This window comes from Larimichthys crocea, chromosome XXIII, assembly GCF_000972845.2.
Source record: "Larimichthys crocea isolate SSNF chromosome XXIII, L_crocea_2.0, whole genome shotgun sequence".
Classification (NCBI taxonomy): Eukaryota; Metazoa; Chordata; class Actinopteri; family Sciaenidae; genus Larimichthys; species Larimichthys crocea.
The window spans coordinates 1,787,385-1,801,684 of record NC_040033.1 but is presented as its reverse complement, the minus strand read 5'-3'; the positions used below and the strand labels follow the sequence as shown (position 1 = coordinate 1,801,684).

The 14,300-nt window shown below is 48.7% G+C and overlaps 1 protein-coding gene across 1 annotated transcript in view; it reads right to left on the bottom strand.

Annotated features, from left to right (window-relative positions):
• LOC104931874 (cadherin-6) overlaps positions 1 to 13,741 on the bottom strand; it is a 60,667-nt gene extending 46,926 nt beyond the window's left edge. The window contains exon 1 of the mRNA XM_010746981.3: positions 13,433 to 13,741. The gene's annotated coding sequence lies outside the window, so the exon portion shown is untranslated. The remainder of the gene's footprint in view (positions 1 to 13,432) is intronic.
• Between the last annotated feature and the right edge of the window lie 559 nt (positions 13,742 to 14,300).

Genomic DNA, 14,300 nt, shown 5'->3' with positions numbered 1-14,300 from the left:
AATGTATCTATCGGTCTGATCAAACGCTGGAGCACGAGGATAGAGACACGGGACGCAGAGTCACACAAATGCATCCGTCGATACATATTGGATCTGGCCAGCTAATGGCCTTTCTAGTGCCTGAGTGGCATTTTAGCCTAATCTAGACTTAGGAGTGACCTCTTAGAGGAGGCCCACTCCTCTTCTCTCTCTCCTTCTTAGCTTCTTCCACCTCTCCCGACATTCTCCCTTCCTGCTTTCTCTCCCTCCCTAACGAGGGATATGAGCGACACGGCAAAGCACCCTATCGCGCCCGTTGAGCCGAAGACTTCCACAGCAACCCAGAAAGAGCCCCGGGGGTGCAATTAAAAGTGAGAGAGGAGAATGTCAGCCAGGGCGTCGAGCGAGGGAGAAGAGAGAGGATGGTGGTGGTGGTGGGGAGAGGAAAGGCGATGCAAAAGTGAGGAGGAGGAGGAGGGGGGTTTGGTAGACGAGGAGGTTTGGGCACTGGTGCCACAGGTAACGTGGTCATGTTGCAATCCACAGAGGAGGCCCTTAAAGGCTGCTAATGTGCCGAGGTGTCAGGCAGCAGGTTGTTGCACCATCTCTTACTCGTCTTCCTCTCTTCCATCCTCCTCGTCTCATCTCGGACTTCATTCACGACCCATGTTACGGCTCCTCGCCCCGGAGAAATTTTTACAGCTAAATCCCAACGTGTGAGTCGGGAAACCGTGTGTACGACCCAAATCTGGGGCTCGCTCATTTGTCTTATTGCCCATGTGGGTTAGTGGTTCACAACCGAGTTCCCACTGGCAAATTATCAGAAAAAACAAAACAGGTAGCTGGTATGAACTCTTGCTCTCCAAATATATAAAAACAAGCCTCGTGTCTGTACTGTCCTTGCAGTAAGAAATGGATACAGATTGGAAAAAAAACTCCTCAGAAGCCTGTCAATATATATTGATCTTTTGTTTAGCTGAGAAACACTGTCTAGACACACTGTCGCATTGTCTTGAAAATAACTTCACCCCACTCCAACCTGACATACATGCCTCAGATTAAGGCAAGGAAATTGATCACTAAAGAGGAGATTTCAGACAGATGGTGGGTTGGATATTACCACAAAGGAAACAAACAAAACAAAAAAATGATTGAAGAGGGCAAAAATCATCATCATGGAAAGCTGGCGAATAAAATCCTCCCAACCCAAAGTCAAATTGGGATGCAAAGCTGACCGAGTCCTCCAGTCGGAATTAGGATTCAACCTGCGACGCCGAGATTTAGTTAACAGTCCTTTCTGCTTCTAAATAGCACATTAAGTTTCGCTCCGAGATGTGCCGCCACCGTTTCGACGAATGCTCGACAATTTATTGGATGTTTGTCTGCAAACTACGGATGCGTCTGAGGAGTAAACTCCAGGCAACATAAGGGTTCGGTAGGAAACCCTCTAAATCGTGGACCAGGTGGTTGATCAATATCCTGATCATACGTGACAGCGATGCGAGACTGTGCCTTTGACTGAATGACAGTAATCCAAACAAATTAGCTCATGCTACCCCCCCTGTCAGAGGCAGGGGGGTGTGCCCCACAGCATTCATCCCAGTGCACCGCTCCAGAGCTCACTGCAAACACATTACCTTGCCTCGCTGCCCAAATGCATACCAAATAACCCATATAAATCATACAATCTGGGCCAAGTCAATGAGAGCCCCCTCTTATTTTTCCCCTGTTTTCTAGTTATTTCCACCCGTGCCATCGTTCAGCAGAGCTCGCATCACTCAGTCCGAAGCGTTCACAAACCGTCGTCGGGAAGTAGTGGCCCAGTTTAAAACCCACAGAGGGGCTTCCCGAAGTAACCCTTCCTCCAGTGCACTTGATTTTTATGTCTCCACAAGTCTGGACTAAATTGTGGGTTGCCATCTCTCTCTCTGTCTCTGTCTCACACTTTCTTTCAGCTCACTCCCCCTTTTTTTCTCTTTCTCCCCCGTTGTCACTTTGACAAGAAACAAAGATGGGCTTCTATGAACTTGAACCAGTGTTTACAGACGAGCGACATGGCAGTTGAGGACCTTCTTTCAAAGGGGTGCATGAAGTCACTGCAACTCCAGCGCTCTGAAATATAACTGTGTCATCGTAAACAACAGAGTCTCTCACTTTTTTTTCCCAGCGAACGGGGTTTCTGATTCTCAGAATGAATAGACCAAATGGGAGCTTAAAGACATTATCTCCTCTCGCCAGTTCTCCAATCCTGCACTGGAGGCTAATAAATGGAGGTTTGATTTTGCTAAACGTCCTCTCGCGAAGATTAATAACGCCCGGCACCGTGGTGGCAAACAGATGTGGTCATCCCCGGCTCGACGGCAGAACAAATGGGCGCGAGACGTCCCTGCACATGAGGAACAAAAGACATAATAGCTTAATGGCATTCATCCTGTGACACGTCGAGCGGCAGATGAGACACCCTTTGCTTTCCTTTTCTGTTCACCGGAGCACGTTCTGACACCAGCCATGACCAGCCGTGTGGTCCAAACACTGCTCCTCATCTGAGGGACGGACAATGGACGAAGATGGTCGAGGAGAGGGGGAGGGAAGGGGTCTGCCGGCTTCCTGCTTTGCCCAGTGTGGCCTTTGTGGGAATACACTGGTGGTTTTGGGAGCCTCCGTCTCTATGCAAATCAAGTGTTTGCTTCCCAAGTGTTTATGTGTGACGTGTGCAGTCAAGCGCAAGACTGTCTGTTCTCTGTATATTTAGCCCCGGCACAGTCTGGAGCAAAAAGGCCAGAGCTGCATCAATGTGGGGATAATACTCACATTAAAGCTGTTAATTAAAAGCTGTTATTTCTACGTCAATAATGCTGTTTACCTCTTAATAATATCGCCCTGCCTGAATATCAGATCGCGCCACAGCCTTTCGCTTTTAAATGAATAGTGCGTCTCCGAGAGCAAACGCATTGATTGCGCCGCATAAAGGTCAAACTCGGTGCGGTGAATTGAAAATCACTGAAGGAGTTGTGTTCCCACGTTTGTCTCCGGCCTCCCCCGTTGTGCCAATTACACGAGGAGGGGAGCGACGTGGAAGCACATTTCCATTCAGGCGTATATCGACTGTAACAGCGGGTCAACAGCGAGACAGCCACAAACACGATTGTCACAAAACACTAAATAATACATGGACAAAACAAAAACAAAGACATCACAACACCTAAAAATATGACCCTAATAAAAAGGCCGAGCGGAGGAAAATGGGTTCCCCCACCTCGACTAAGAGTAACGACCTTTCCTGGAAGCCCACCGTAAAATAACACCGCGGCAGTTAGGAACACCTGTTTTTACATTATTAATGGCGGAGGAGTCACACGTGCACAAAAGTCGGAGTCGTCCACTGATGCTTGGTCGAAATTTGGACGAAATTCTGCAACGCAACCAAAAGCAGCGAGGCGCTGGAGTGTTAGGGAAGCCATCAGCACCGGGCTCGGGATGAAGAACGTGAACTGTGTTCATACAGTTTCTGCTTTGAAATGGGTTGCATGGACACATTTCTTTGTCGGCTTTTCATTTGTCAGCCTTCGTTCTGAATAGATCCGGCAGCGCTGCTGCTGAAATAAGGGTCTTTCCACGCTGCTCTCAATCCAATCACGTCAAAAAGGATTCATGCATCCTCTGAGATGAACAACAGACGGCCGTGATCTCCTCTGACCTTAACCATGACTCATGTTTATTTACCTCGGGTAGTTATCCCCTGAGGGACGGCAGGCCTCATCACTGAAATGAGCGCTGTGATGGGTTGTTTTTTATTGCCACTCCTGGGAACGGACAACTCTAATGAACAAAGAAATCCTGATTGATCCGAGTTAGCATTTGATTCCCAGGCACTGCCAAGACACACGATTCAATATGCTGGCACGCCGTCGGAGCACCCCCCCTTGAACTTTGCTGTACACACATCTTTAATCACACTCACCTTTTCTCGTGGCTGGTGTGACTTCCAGCTTATTTGTAATTACCAAGCTCCTCGGGGGGGTTGGCTGAACAACAGGCCCGGCCATAGGTCACGGAGAGACACTGTAGCTGGCCATATGGGCTCCGGGCCCAGGGGCAGAGAGTGTGGGCGGATGGCGGCGTTTGGCACTGCGGAGTTACCAGTGACGGTCGTAGGAGTAGGGAGATTGAATTATTCGGAGACAGGAGCGACGGCGTTATCGAGCGGCGGCCACATTGCACGGCGACGTTTTCACCCCCAGTTTCTATTTCCCATTTCACACCTGGACTATTGCCAGATAGGATATGTTCAGCCACCTCGTTTTACCCCGAGATTCACAATCAAATCGGCAGCCACCAGTCAAACGAGGGTGTAGCGGTGTGTTATCTATCGGCGGTGCCTTTGCACCCTTCCTCCCTTAAACCCTCCTCCACCACCGCCGCCGCCGCCGTCACCGTCTCACCTCTCCCTCCCCCTCCCCGTGTTGTCACCGGCACGCCAGCAGCACGGTGTTATTACAGATAAACAATCAATACTGCATTAACGTGTCCACGGAGGCTACCTGGAGTTAAACAGGCAGACGAGGAAAATAATTCAGCCCAATGTCATGGGCGGACTTCAGGCAACTAATCTCGCTCATGAACTGGCGATATATATATATATATATATATATATATATATATATATATATATATATATTGAAAATTCCACTTTCTTTCATTATCCGCAGCCATCATTTCTTTGTGTTTGAGGTCACCAGATACATTTCTTTTCCTTCCTCTCCTCACTGGTCACAGAATGAAACCCCACTGCATTAAAGAAGTAATACCCTACTTTATAGCAAAGGTGACCATGGATATTGGAGAGCGGGGACCCAAACGATCGATTTGGAGCGAGGAATGGAAATTTTAACATGATTCCTCGCCAGACTCGGGAGTATTGGACCCCTTCTTTCTCTCTTTTGATGACTGCTTTCCAATCCGACTTACAGCTGATGACGTCTTTATTTAAGGAATATAAAAGTGGTGTCCGATGGCTGTGTGGTCCGGCTCTCCTCTTTGCAAAGCTTGTATGCGAGGCGAATTTGCATCTACATTCCCGACGCCGCCATTGAGAAAAAAAAAAAGGTCTTTTATGTTGAGAAACCTTCTGTGAGAAACTGAAAACAAAGGCGTTCTTATGAGGGAGGCCCAACAAACAGTCCCCTCTCCCCTGGAATTAAATACTCCTCATTCCATCCTCATTCATTAGCCCACCACGCCCACAACCCACAACAGTACGGGGGTATGAAATACCTCACACACACACATAAAATAAAGGAGTTGGACTTGGCTGAATGATTGTGGAGACTGTTTACTAATACTGCTGCTCGCTCTGCTTTATTACAGCGTGCCAGGCTTTCCATTACTGCAAAGGGAAAGAGAGAAAGAGTGGTGGAGGAGGAGGACTGAAGAGAAAGGAGAGAGAGGCGGTGAGACTGCCAATGTCAGATTAAAAGAAGAAGAAGAAGAAGAAGGGGGAAAAAAGAGCGGCTCAGTTGATTTACACCTTCATTACTCTCCCCTAACTCTGCTTATTGCAAATCATGATGCTGCTTTATGAGCTGAATCCTCTATTACGACAAGGCCGGGAAGACGTTAGCGCGTTAGTCCATAAAGCAGCCGTACAGTAACCGCCACCCGGCAGCACCTATCCCACTCATCCTGCAACGCAGCCACCAGAGAGGGGAAGGGAAGCAAGACAAGCCCCCTGCCGGAAACTTGTTCCGGTGCACAAACTCGCTCTTTTTCTGGCCTCGTACACAACGACGCACACCCGGTTTTCTCCCAGAGCCAGATGTCGAGGAGGTACGGAGCTTAAAGCGAGCGCGGCGGCGGCGGCGGGGAGGAACTCACAGTGTTTAATGTTAAAAGCGAGCCGTGCCATATAACAAACAAAGCCAGAGGAGGCGTCTGTGTGTCTGTGTGTGTTTGTGTGTGTTTGTGTGTTTACCGTCTCCGCCGCCACCAAGTACGGAGGTGCTACTGATGCGTTTACTCCGAGGGCTTTTGGAAAATATGTGTGTATTCAGATCGAGGACTTTTATTTATTTTACCGAGGGGAGGAGGTTGCACTCCGTCTTGCAATGATTAAATTTGGATTTGTGTGTGTTTGTCTAGAAGGTCCAAGAAGAAACGGTGGAGGAAGCTGGAGGTGCAGAACCCAATAAATCAGCAGATAGGTTGAGGCGTGTAGGTGAGCGCAGGTGTCAGCGCGCTGATGTAAACAGGGCGGCGGGTGCATGAGGCACGCCGGATGGAGGTTTGTTATGTGTATGTAACACGCTGCTCCGGCCTGGCCTGTCTGACTCCCATCTGGAACAGGGTTGACAGAAAAGTTGACAGATGCTTCACCAACGTCCATTATTTATGAGACTGAGCAGATCCGCACTATATTTCACGAGTGTCTACTCCTGCTACTGTAGGTCGAGTTCTGACATTGTATATTCTGTGTCTGTGTGTGTGTGTGTGTGTGTCCAAGTGCATGCTTGCTTTCCTTGCTTGGTCCAAGTGTGCACCTGACCCCATGTAAGCACTCCTCCTGCCTGTTTGAGTCTAACCCTTGACCTCTGGAGTGTCACTAAATCCCGGGCGGACAGGCAGCCGGTGCTCCTGCACGGAGAACCGTACACCAGCAGTTCTCCGGCTCTCTCTTAAAACCCACTTAGAGGCTCACAGCTGGGAGGCCCGACCATCGGATTGAATTAAGGCTATGATTAATTGAATCTAGTGGTGAGTAACTTGAGTGACTGATGTCTCGTAGGACCAAAGGTCTAGACACGATGCTTCAGAATACAGCTATATTCATATATTCGGTGACATCACGGGCAGTTTTCGGTGCGCCTCGGGCACGGATGGCTGCCTCTAATATTATTGCTTGAAGTGTTGCTTTAAGCTCGATACCACGGGCAGCACTGCTACCTCTGCTGCTGCTGCTGAGCGCGCCAGTGTTAATAAGAGGCGCGATATAATTAATACAAATGGAATGTTTAATGCAATTTTTCCATTTCAAAGAAATTCCCCCGGCTTCTTCTTTCCCCAACTCTTCTCGGCATTGTCCTCGGGCAAAGAAAATAACCCAAGTTTGGTATTACCTTCATTAGATCAAACTCAATTATTGCAGAGCGCTTGCAGCTCCCCCACACACACACACACACACACATGCACTTGGACTCCGAGGCCCGATGGCAAACCTGAAGGTCCTCTGGCAGGTCCTGGCCCATTTGTCTTTGATGGACAGCGGCGTCAAACAGTAATTGGAGGCCTTGCGAGACCCCGCACACATCCGTCTGTCAGTTATTCGTGTCAGGGCGCAGTGTGCAGCTGTTCGGAGGGGGCGGGGTTCTCAAAGAGTGACCTTTTCTCAAAGGGGACACCGACTGTCTGAGGAGAGACGCCCTGAGTATTATTCAGAACGATACAATAACACTGTTATTACTGCATGTCCCGTGTTGCTGCAGAAGGCTCGTATTGTGTCCTTCCCCGAGGAATGTACTGGCACGCATTGGGCTTTGATACGGCAGGTAGTTTATGGGGAGGTCTTTCTATTCGTCCTGTTCACAATGAACCATCCTAATGTTTTGAGAAGTAGCAGAACAATGGCGGAAACCTCTCTTCTTCAACTCTGGGGGATTGGAAGTAAATAGGACCTTTGCTGCCGTGTTTGCCTGTTCGTTTATAGCGCCTCAGAATCCGGCTTTGACTGCACATTGTACCTCCACGAAGAAAAGGCATTCTGCGGGACAATGGTGCAGCAGAGGAAACGGGCACACAATGGAGTCCAGATATCATTCACGACATAGACAGGAGACCATTATCCACGGGAGGAGGAGCCCATCTGAAGGTGACAGGAGGAATCATGTGTGTGTGTGTGTGTGTGTGTGTTGCCACCAAGACAACAGTCTCCCTGAAGTCTAACCTATAAGGACAGGTTTTTGCAGCGGCGGTGCCCGCTGGGTTGAGGTGTTGCACGTCATCTGCAATAACCTGGATCATTACTCCTGGAGGCTGTTAGAGGGGGGAAAATCACATCACTCTGCTGCTTTCACCGCTGCCAAGAAAAATCGACACGTTAAAATCACACACACACACACCTCGGATGTGGAAAAAGGCCCGGCTTGCTGACTCCTGTCACACTTTGCAAACAAACACACACACACATGTAATTACACACCCGCTATCTATCACATACTGTCGGTGGCGTCTGGGGGGTTAACATACCAAGTGGTATCCCAGCAGCGTCCCACCAGCCAGCGTCGCCTGGAGCTGACAGCTCGCACTGCGGCTGCCTCGCAGGAGTAAAGTAAAGCATCATTATCGCCTCCTCTCACCAAACCAAAGTCTGCCTTTTTTATTTTTTTTCATCCGCCATTCACTTCACTCCTCCTCTCTGTCTTCATTGTACTCCCAGTCAGGCTCTAATGCTCCTTGTCCTGTGGTCGGACTCTCTGATCTCCTATTACCCTCTCGTCATCCGACAGTCAATATCATCCCCACCCTGCCTCCCTCCGTCCGTCCTGACCAATCATCCCCCGCTCCTTCTTCTTTGAGCCGTCACAAAAGTCTCAAAAGTCAACGATGACAGACGAAGCCCACCACCACCACCACCTCCAACCCTCCACTCCTTCATACACTTGCTCGTCTTCCATACACTTATTAACTGGCTGTCATGTTCAGCAGCCTTCCCCCAGACAGTGTTTAGCGTTCCTCAGTCCACTTACTGCAGCCAGAGTTAAGCCTCTGGGCTTTGCAGAGACAGGAATCCAACTAGAGGGGAAAGGCAGGACCTGCGGACATGATCTGTCTGCTGCACTCACTCACACTGCTTCCACCTCCTCCTGCTGCTGCTGCTGCTGCTGCACCAGCTACCTCAAGGCAGGGCTGAAACACACACACACACACATGCATACACACCATACAAGACATTACCTCCAGGATGTTTTTTTGTAAAACAATGTACAGCAGCAGAGCACATTAGGAATGTTTAAAGCTCGTAAAAGTGCAGTGAAGTGAAGTTTGACTCGTCGCACGGCGCCTCAAAGTTTTGCAAGATGTAACTCTGGACAATTATGTAACTTTTTCTGTAATCTGATTACTTGTTTTGAGACTCCCCAAAGTCAAAATAAGCTCCAGAAGATCATATTTACATGTGCTCACTGCTAATGATTCAAACATCGCTTGATTAGAAAAAATCCATCACGAACGACGTTCATCCTTCGTTTTTATTTATTTTATACTTCTGTGAAGGAAGTCGTGTCTCGGCCCCTGACGGTTCATCCTCGAGCCGGCAGGGCGTCTGACAAATGAACAAAATCTGCATGAAATTTCAGCGGAGAGATCGAGCCTGGAGCGAAGGAGGTGGTTGATTAGATTCTGATACTGATCTGGATCTGTGATTTCCACCATCACGTGATTATTGTCGTCCCTCCCCAGGGTCAAGAAATCGATTTCACCTCAAATTTAAGAGTGAATGAATGTTTGGTGTCCTTCAAGGTGGCTTCCTTCCTTCCTTCCTTCCTTCCTTCCTTCCTTCCTTCCTTCCTCTCTCTGCTCGTGTTTCAGGCGACACCACAAACACTCCGATCCTCGACTCGGCATCATGTGGTAGCTACAATAGTAGATTTGTCATCTTGCCCCCCCTCCTCTCCCTCCCCTTCCCTTCCCGGGGCAAATGGTGTAAGAAATGAGACGCGGCTGCTGGATATACTTTCATGCCCCTGCTTTACCAGTGTCATTTCGGCAAACTCTGAAATTGTGCCATGGTCTACGGGGCTTTGTTGTAAATCACTATCTCCCACTGTCAGACTGCAGTCTGCCGTACACTGAGGATGCCTGGCTTTCCGCTGCCTCCTGGGTGACTAATATATCTTGTTAAATTGTGCTGAGAAGCATGCGGAGAACTGTACACCTTCCCTCTTTGTACTGTGTTTGTTTGTTTGCATTGGTGTCTGCGTCTACAGTCGGTGACTGGATAGGTAGGTGTGGATGTTACTTTTGCAAATATGTTTCGCTAAACTCCGTAAGTCTGTCAGGCTTTGTTGGTAATTCAGTTAGATTGCTATTCGTCCAGTTTCCACCACCACAGTATGTATCAGAGTTGTGAAGCTATCTCTCAGCCACTTCATAATTAGAAAAGCTGTGGAGCCGAGCCACAGTTTGAGGGAGAGAGAAAGAAAAGCTGTTGGCAGACTGCATTATTCAACATTGGCAGCAATTTACTCTGTCTCCCACCCCAAAGACATGAATCTAAGTGATTTCATAGTCACATCCGAGCGTGCCACACTGTATAAAGCTGGACTCTTCTCTTAAGTCCTGCATGCACTGTATACACCATCAGCTCCACCCAGTGCTGCACGCACACTCTCCACCTTTGACAACAGATGCATGTGTGTTTGTGTAATTGGTGTTCACCTTGCACAAAAGCAGGGAGAGATAATTAGCCATTGTTAAGTGAGGTGTAAATTGTCTGATCCATGTGTATTTATCTTCTCGGCACACACAGCGAGCAGACCCGGGCCCGGGCCTCGTGGAGGATTTAGACTCCACAGTGACGTGGAGAAGCAGCCTCTCCGCGGCTTAACTGCGTCCCGTCTAATTCACTTGTCTTTCTTTTTTTTAGTGGTGGCAAATTCAATTTGGGGCTCTCGGGTTGACCTTCCGAGGGAAAAGGTGACGCCGGCTCCTGCCAATAAACTGGAACCAGACGTCACGGACGTGCCGCTGTCTTTCTGAGCAGGTGAAAAGAAAAAGAAAAAGAAAAAATTCCGTATTTTTCGGTTTCTGTGCAATTACGGCTCAGACTGCTCCGTAAATAGGCGTCTCTGAAGGGAATCTGTCTCATTAGCAGGGAGCAGTTATTAAGTTGCCATTGTGCCTGCAAGGAAATTCTGCTCTAATGGTCACGAGAAGCCTCGAGAAATGAAAGACGGTGTCATGGTAGCGGGGGAGAGAAAGAGTAAAAGAGAAAGAGAGAGAGAAATCTTCACGAACAAGTCTGTCCTGTGCAGCGTCGGGTTTTATCCTGGAAGAAGAGAGAGGAGAGGAGCCCAGTTGGCTCTGAGAGGAGCAACCCCTGATAAATATTTGGCACGAGAACATCTCAGGAAGGAATCCCGGTCGCGCTCGCAGAACAAACAACGTCAGGATTTATTATCGCATCACACAGACTGTGACTAATGCACTCAAACAATCAAGGTGCATCTCGTGAACTACAATGCCCAGCGGTGCTCTGGAGGCTTCCCACTCCAAACATCCGTAAACGAAGCTGCACACGCACGCATGCGAAGCCACTCACTGCTCAACAAATGTCCACACACACACACACACAGTGCAGAGAAAGAAGGCCGCAGACATTCCCATAGGGGATCGGAGAGTGTGCTTCAGCGGCGCAGGCCACTGGGATGTGATTTTATTAGCTCCAGATGCCGCCGCCGACGACAAGAGGACCAGAAACGTTCAATATCATGAGCGAGGGAACGTCAAAAAGTGACGCCGCCCATCTGGAGCAGGGATAATGCAATCAGCTCGGGTCAGCGGTCATCGTCGCCCTGGCTGTCGGGTAAACCCGCCATCCCGTGACGTCACGGCTCGAGAGGACAGGCTGCATGCCTTTTTTTTTTTTTTTTTTTTTTTTTTTTTTTTTTTTAAGCTGCTGCATGAAGATATAAGAGGAAGGAGCGAGAGGAGGCTGTCTGCTGTAATCGGAGCTCCGGGTTGGAGGATGCAGATGGCTCTGATGTGTCTATTCCCGCTCGCTTGTCAAATCAGTTCTGCAACAGGCCGACTGCTTCGAATGTCTTCATACAACACACACACACACACACAGCTCGGACCCACAAACACATATACTGTAGCTGTATGTTGCCCTCCCTCACACACACACACTACACACACACTACACACACACCGAGCACAGGCTTTAAATATTCAGCACCTGCCGTGTTTTCTGTATGACTTTGATCAGCCACAGATTCTCCTCTGTCCCTTTCATCTCTGAACTTCAAAACCAAGCCGTGTGAAAAACCTGGACCACAAAAACCTCCGTTCACCAGAGCTGCTGCTCTTTGCCTCCTGAAATCAAGCAGGAAGCTGTTGCCCCCACCACCACCACCACCCCGATAAAACAAAAGAAAGACGAAGTCAACTCGTTAAAAATGTAAAAGCTCCTTTCGCAGATGGTCGCCCGATCTCCTCCTCCTGATCAACCCGAGTCCTCGTCTGTAATTTATCATCGAGTGTGCGGAGGAGTGATTATTGCAGAATACACCCGGGGTAGTTTGACAACTCCACCTCCACCTCCACCACTGCTTCCTCAAAACAACTTCTTGGCCGCCTCCAGGCGTATTACCTCAGGCTTACATCGAGCCAGCAGCGGCAACTAAACATGGAGCAATCTGCAAGCAACAGGAAGGACAGGAGAAACTTTCCAAAGCAGTAAAATTCCATTTTCAGGATTGCACAGTCACAGCGCACCTCCTCCTCCTCCTCCACCCTTCCTCCATCCAACTCCCCCCATCACTCTGTCAATATGTGACTTTTCTTTTTGGAGCCAAGCAGCCGAGTTAATTCTTTTATAGCCCGTCCTGCATTATTCAGAGGGCTCATTAAATATTCACAGCCACATCACTGATATCATCTTGTAGTCAATAACTGCTGGAGGACACGTTGTTTGAGAAAACTTGAGTCAACTCAAAGGCGGTGCAGCTTCTCCACCGACACCACACACACACACACACACACACACACACACACACACGAAAAACAAGAAAGAAAGCTGGGCCTCAGCTGATCTCCAAACAAACAAAAAAGGCAGCAGGACATCACAGTGAGGCTGCGGGCAAACCACGAGACTGACAAGTCATCCGCCTTTATCAGAGCACGCTGTCCCACCTGCATCGATTCGCATCCCGTGGATTTGCCACTGGCTGCAGCGGTGGAGAGGAGAGGAACAAAAAAAGAAAAAAACCCGAGATACAGACAAAGGCCTTAAGTTGAACACAATGAGGTGAAGGTGTTGTTTGTTTTGGAGACGTGGCCTGCGCATCCACGCGTCATTTAACGCACGGTGCAGCGTACTGCGGTGCAGGACCTCTGTGCGCCGGGGCACGTTTAGATCCAACATCCACCCATGAATGAGAATTACGCACACACACACACACACACACACACAGAGAGAAGCTCCGGAACACGAAATATAAAGGAAAAGTTGAGCAATCGATTGCTTTACTTTTAAGTTGCAACTTCAGGATTTAAACACCGATAATTACAATCGACACAGATGTGTTTTATCAGAATATATCAGCAGCAGAAGCGGCAGCAGCTATTACGCATCGCAGCGTGCGAGCAGCCCAGAATAACCCGGCAGGCGCCGCTCGTCACGGGGCACAAACGCTCCGTTCAAAGCGGCGAAATAAGAGCAAGTTAGAGCAGAGCTCACCTGAGAATGAAGTTTATTTCTTTTCTTTTCTTTCCCACCAAGGCTCGTTGTTGTTTTTTTTTTGGTTTTTATAAAAAAAAAGGAGGCGCGCGTCGGGAGTCAAGTGTATCCGTTCACTGCAGCTTTTCCCCCCGTTGTTCCACCTTCCAACTGCGCGTCTCAGTCGCGCTGCATCACTTCTCTCGCTGTGGTGGATGTCAGGGAGGCTGAGCGAGAGGCTGAGGGGGGACTCAACCCTCCCATTGGCTGCCATTCACACAAGTCCCCAGCAAGAGCGCGACGGAGAGGAGGAAACAAAAAAAGGAGAGAGGGGAGGGAAAGAAGGAAAAAAAGAAAAAGAGAAACACGACCGACAAAAACAAAAAGATGGAAGAAGAAGAAGAAGCAGCAGAGATGCAGAGTCCGGCGGGGCTTCATGTTCAAGTTTAATAACATCAGTGTGTTCTTTGTTCATGTGCATTTGCATAATCCCTGATTAATAGTTGCAAAGTCAGAGGTTGAGTCAGTCAATGCGTGCACTGTTTCCCTGCAGAAAAACACGCTGGAAGAAGCAGATCCATGTTTGATTACAATGAACAACCAGCAGCTATCATGCATGGACCAACATCAGCGTGCTGTTACTGTGCATCTGTGCACTTTCTGTGCATGGAGCAGACTTTAGTCTGACTTGATCTGCTGCTTCAACCAGACCGGTCCTGCTAATGCGATTATTAGTGGTATGGCTATTAAATGCACCTCAGCTGCTGGTTTGTAATAACAATAATGACAGCACATTTCTATCTAAGAGCACTCAGAGCTACTTAAGTAAGTCAAACCATCAAAACAACACGCCAGGGACTCGTAAGGCTTCTAAGACTTGGTGCATTTT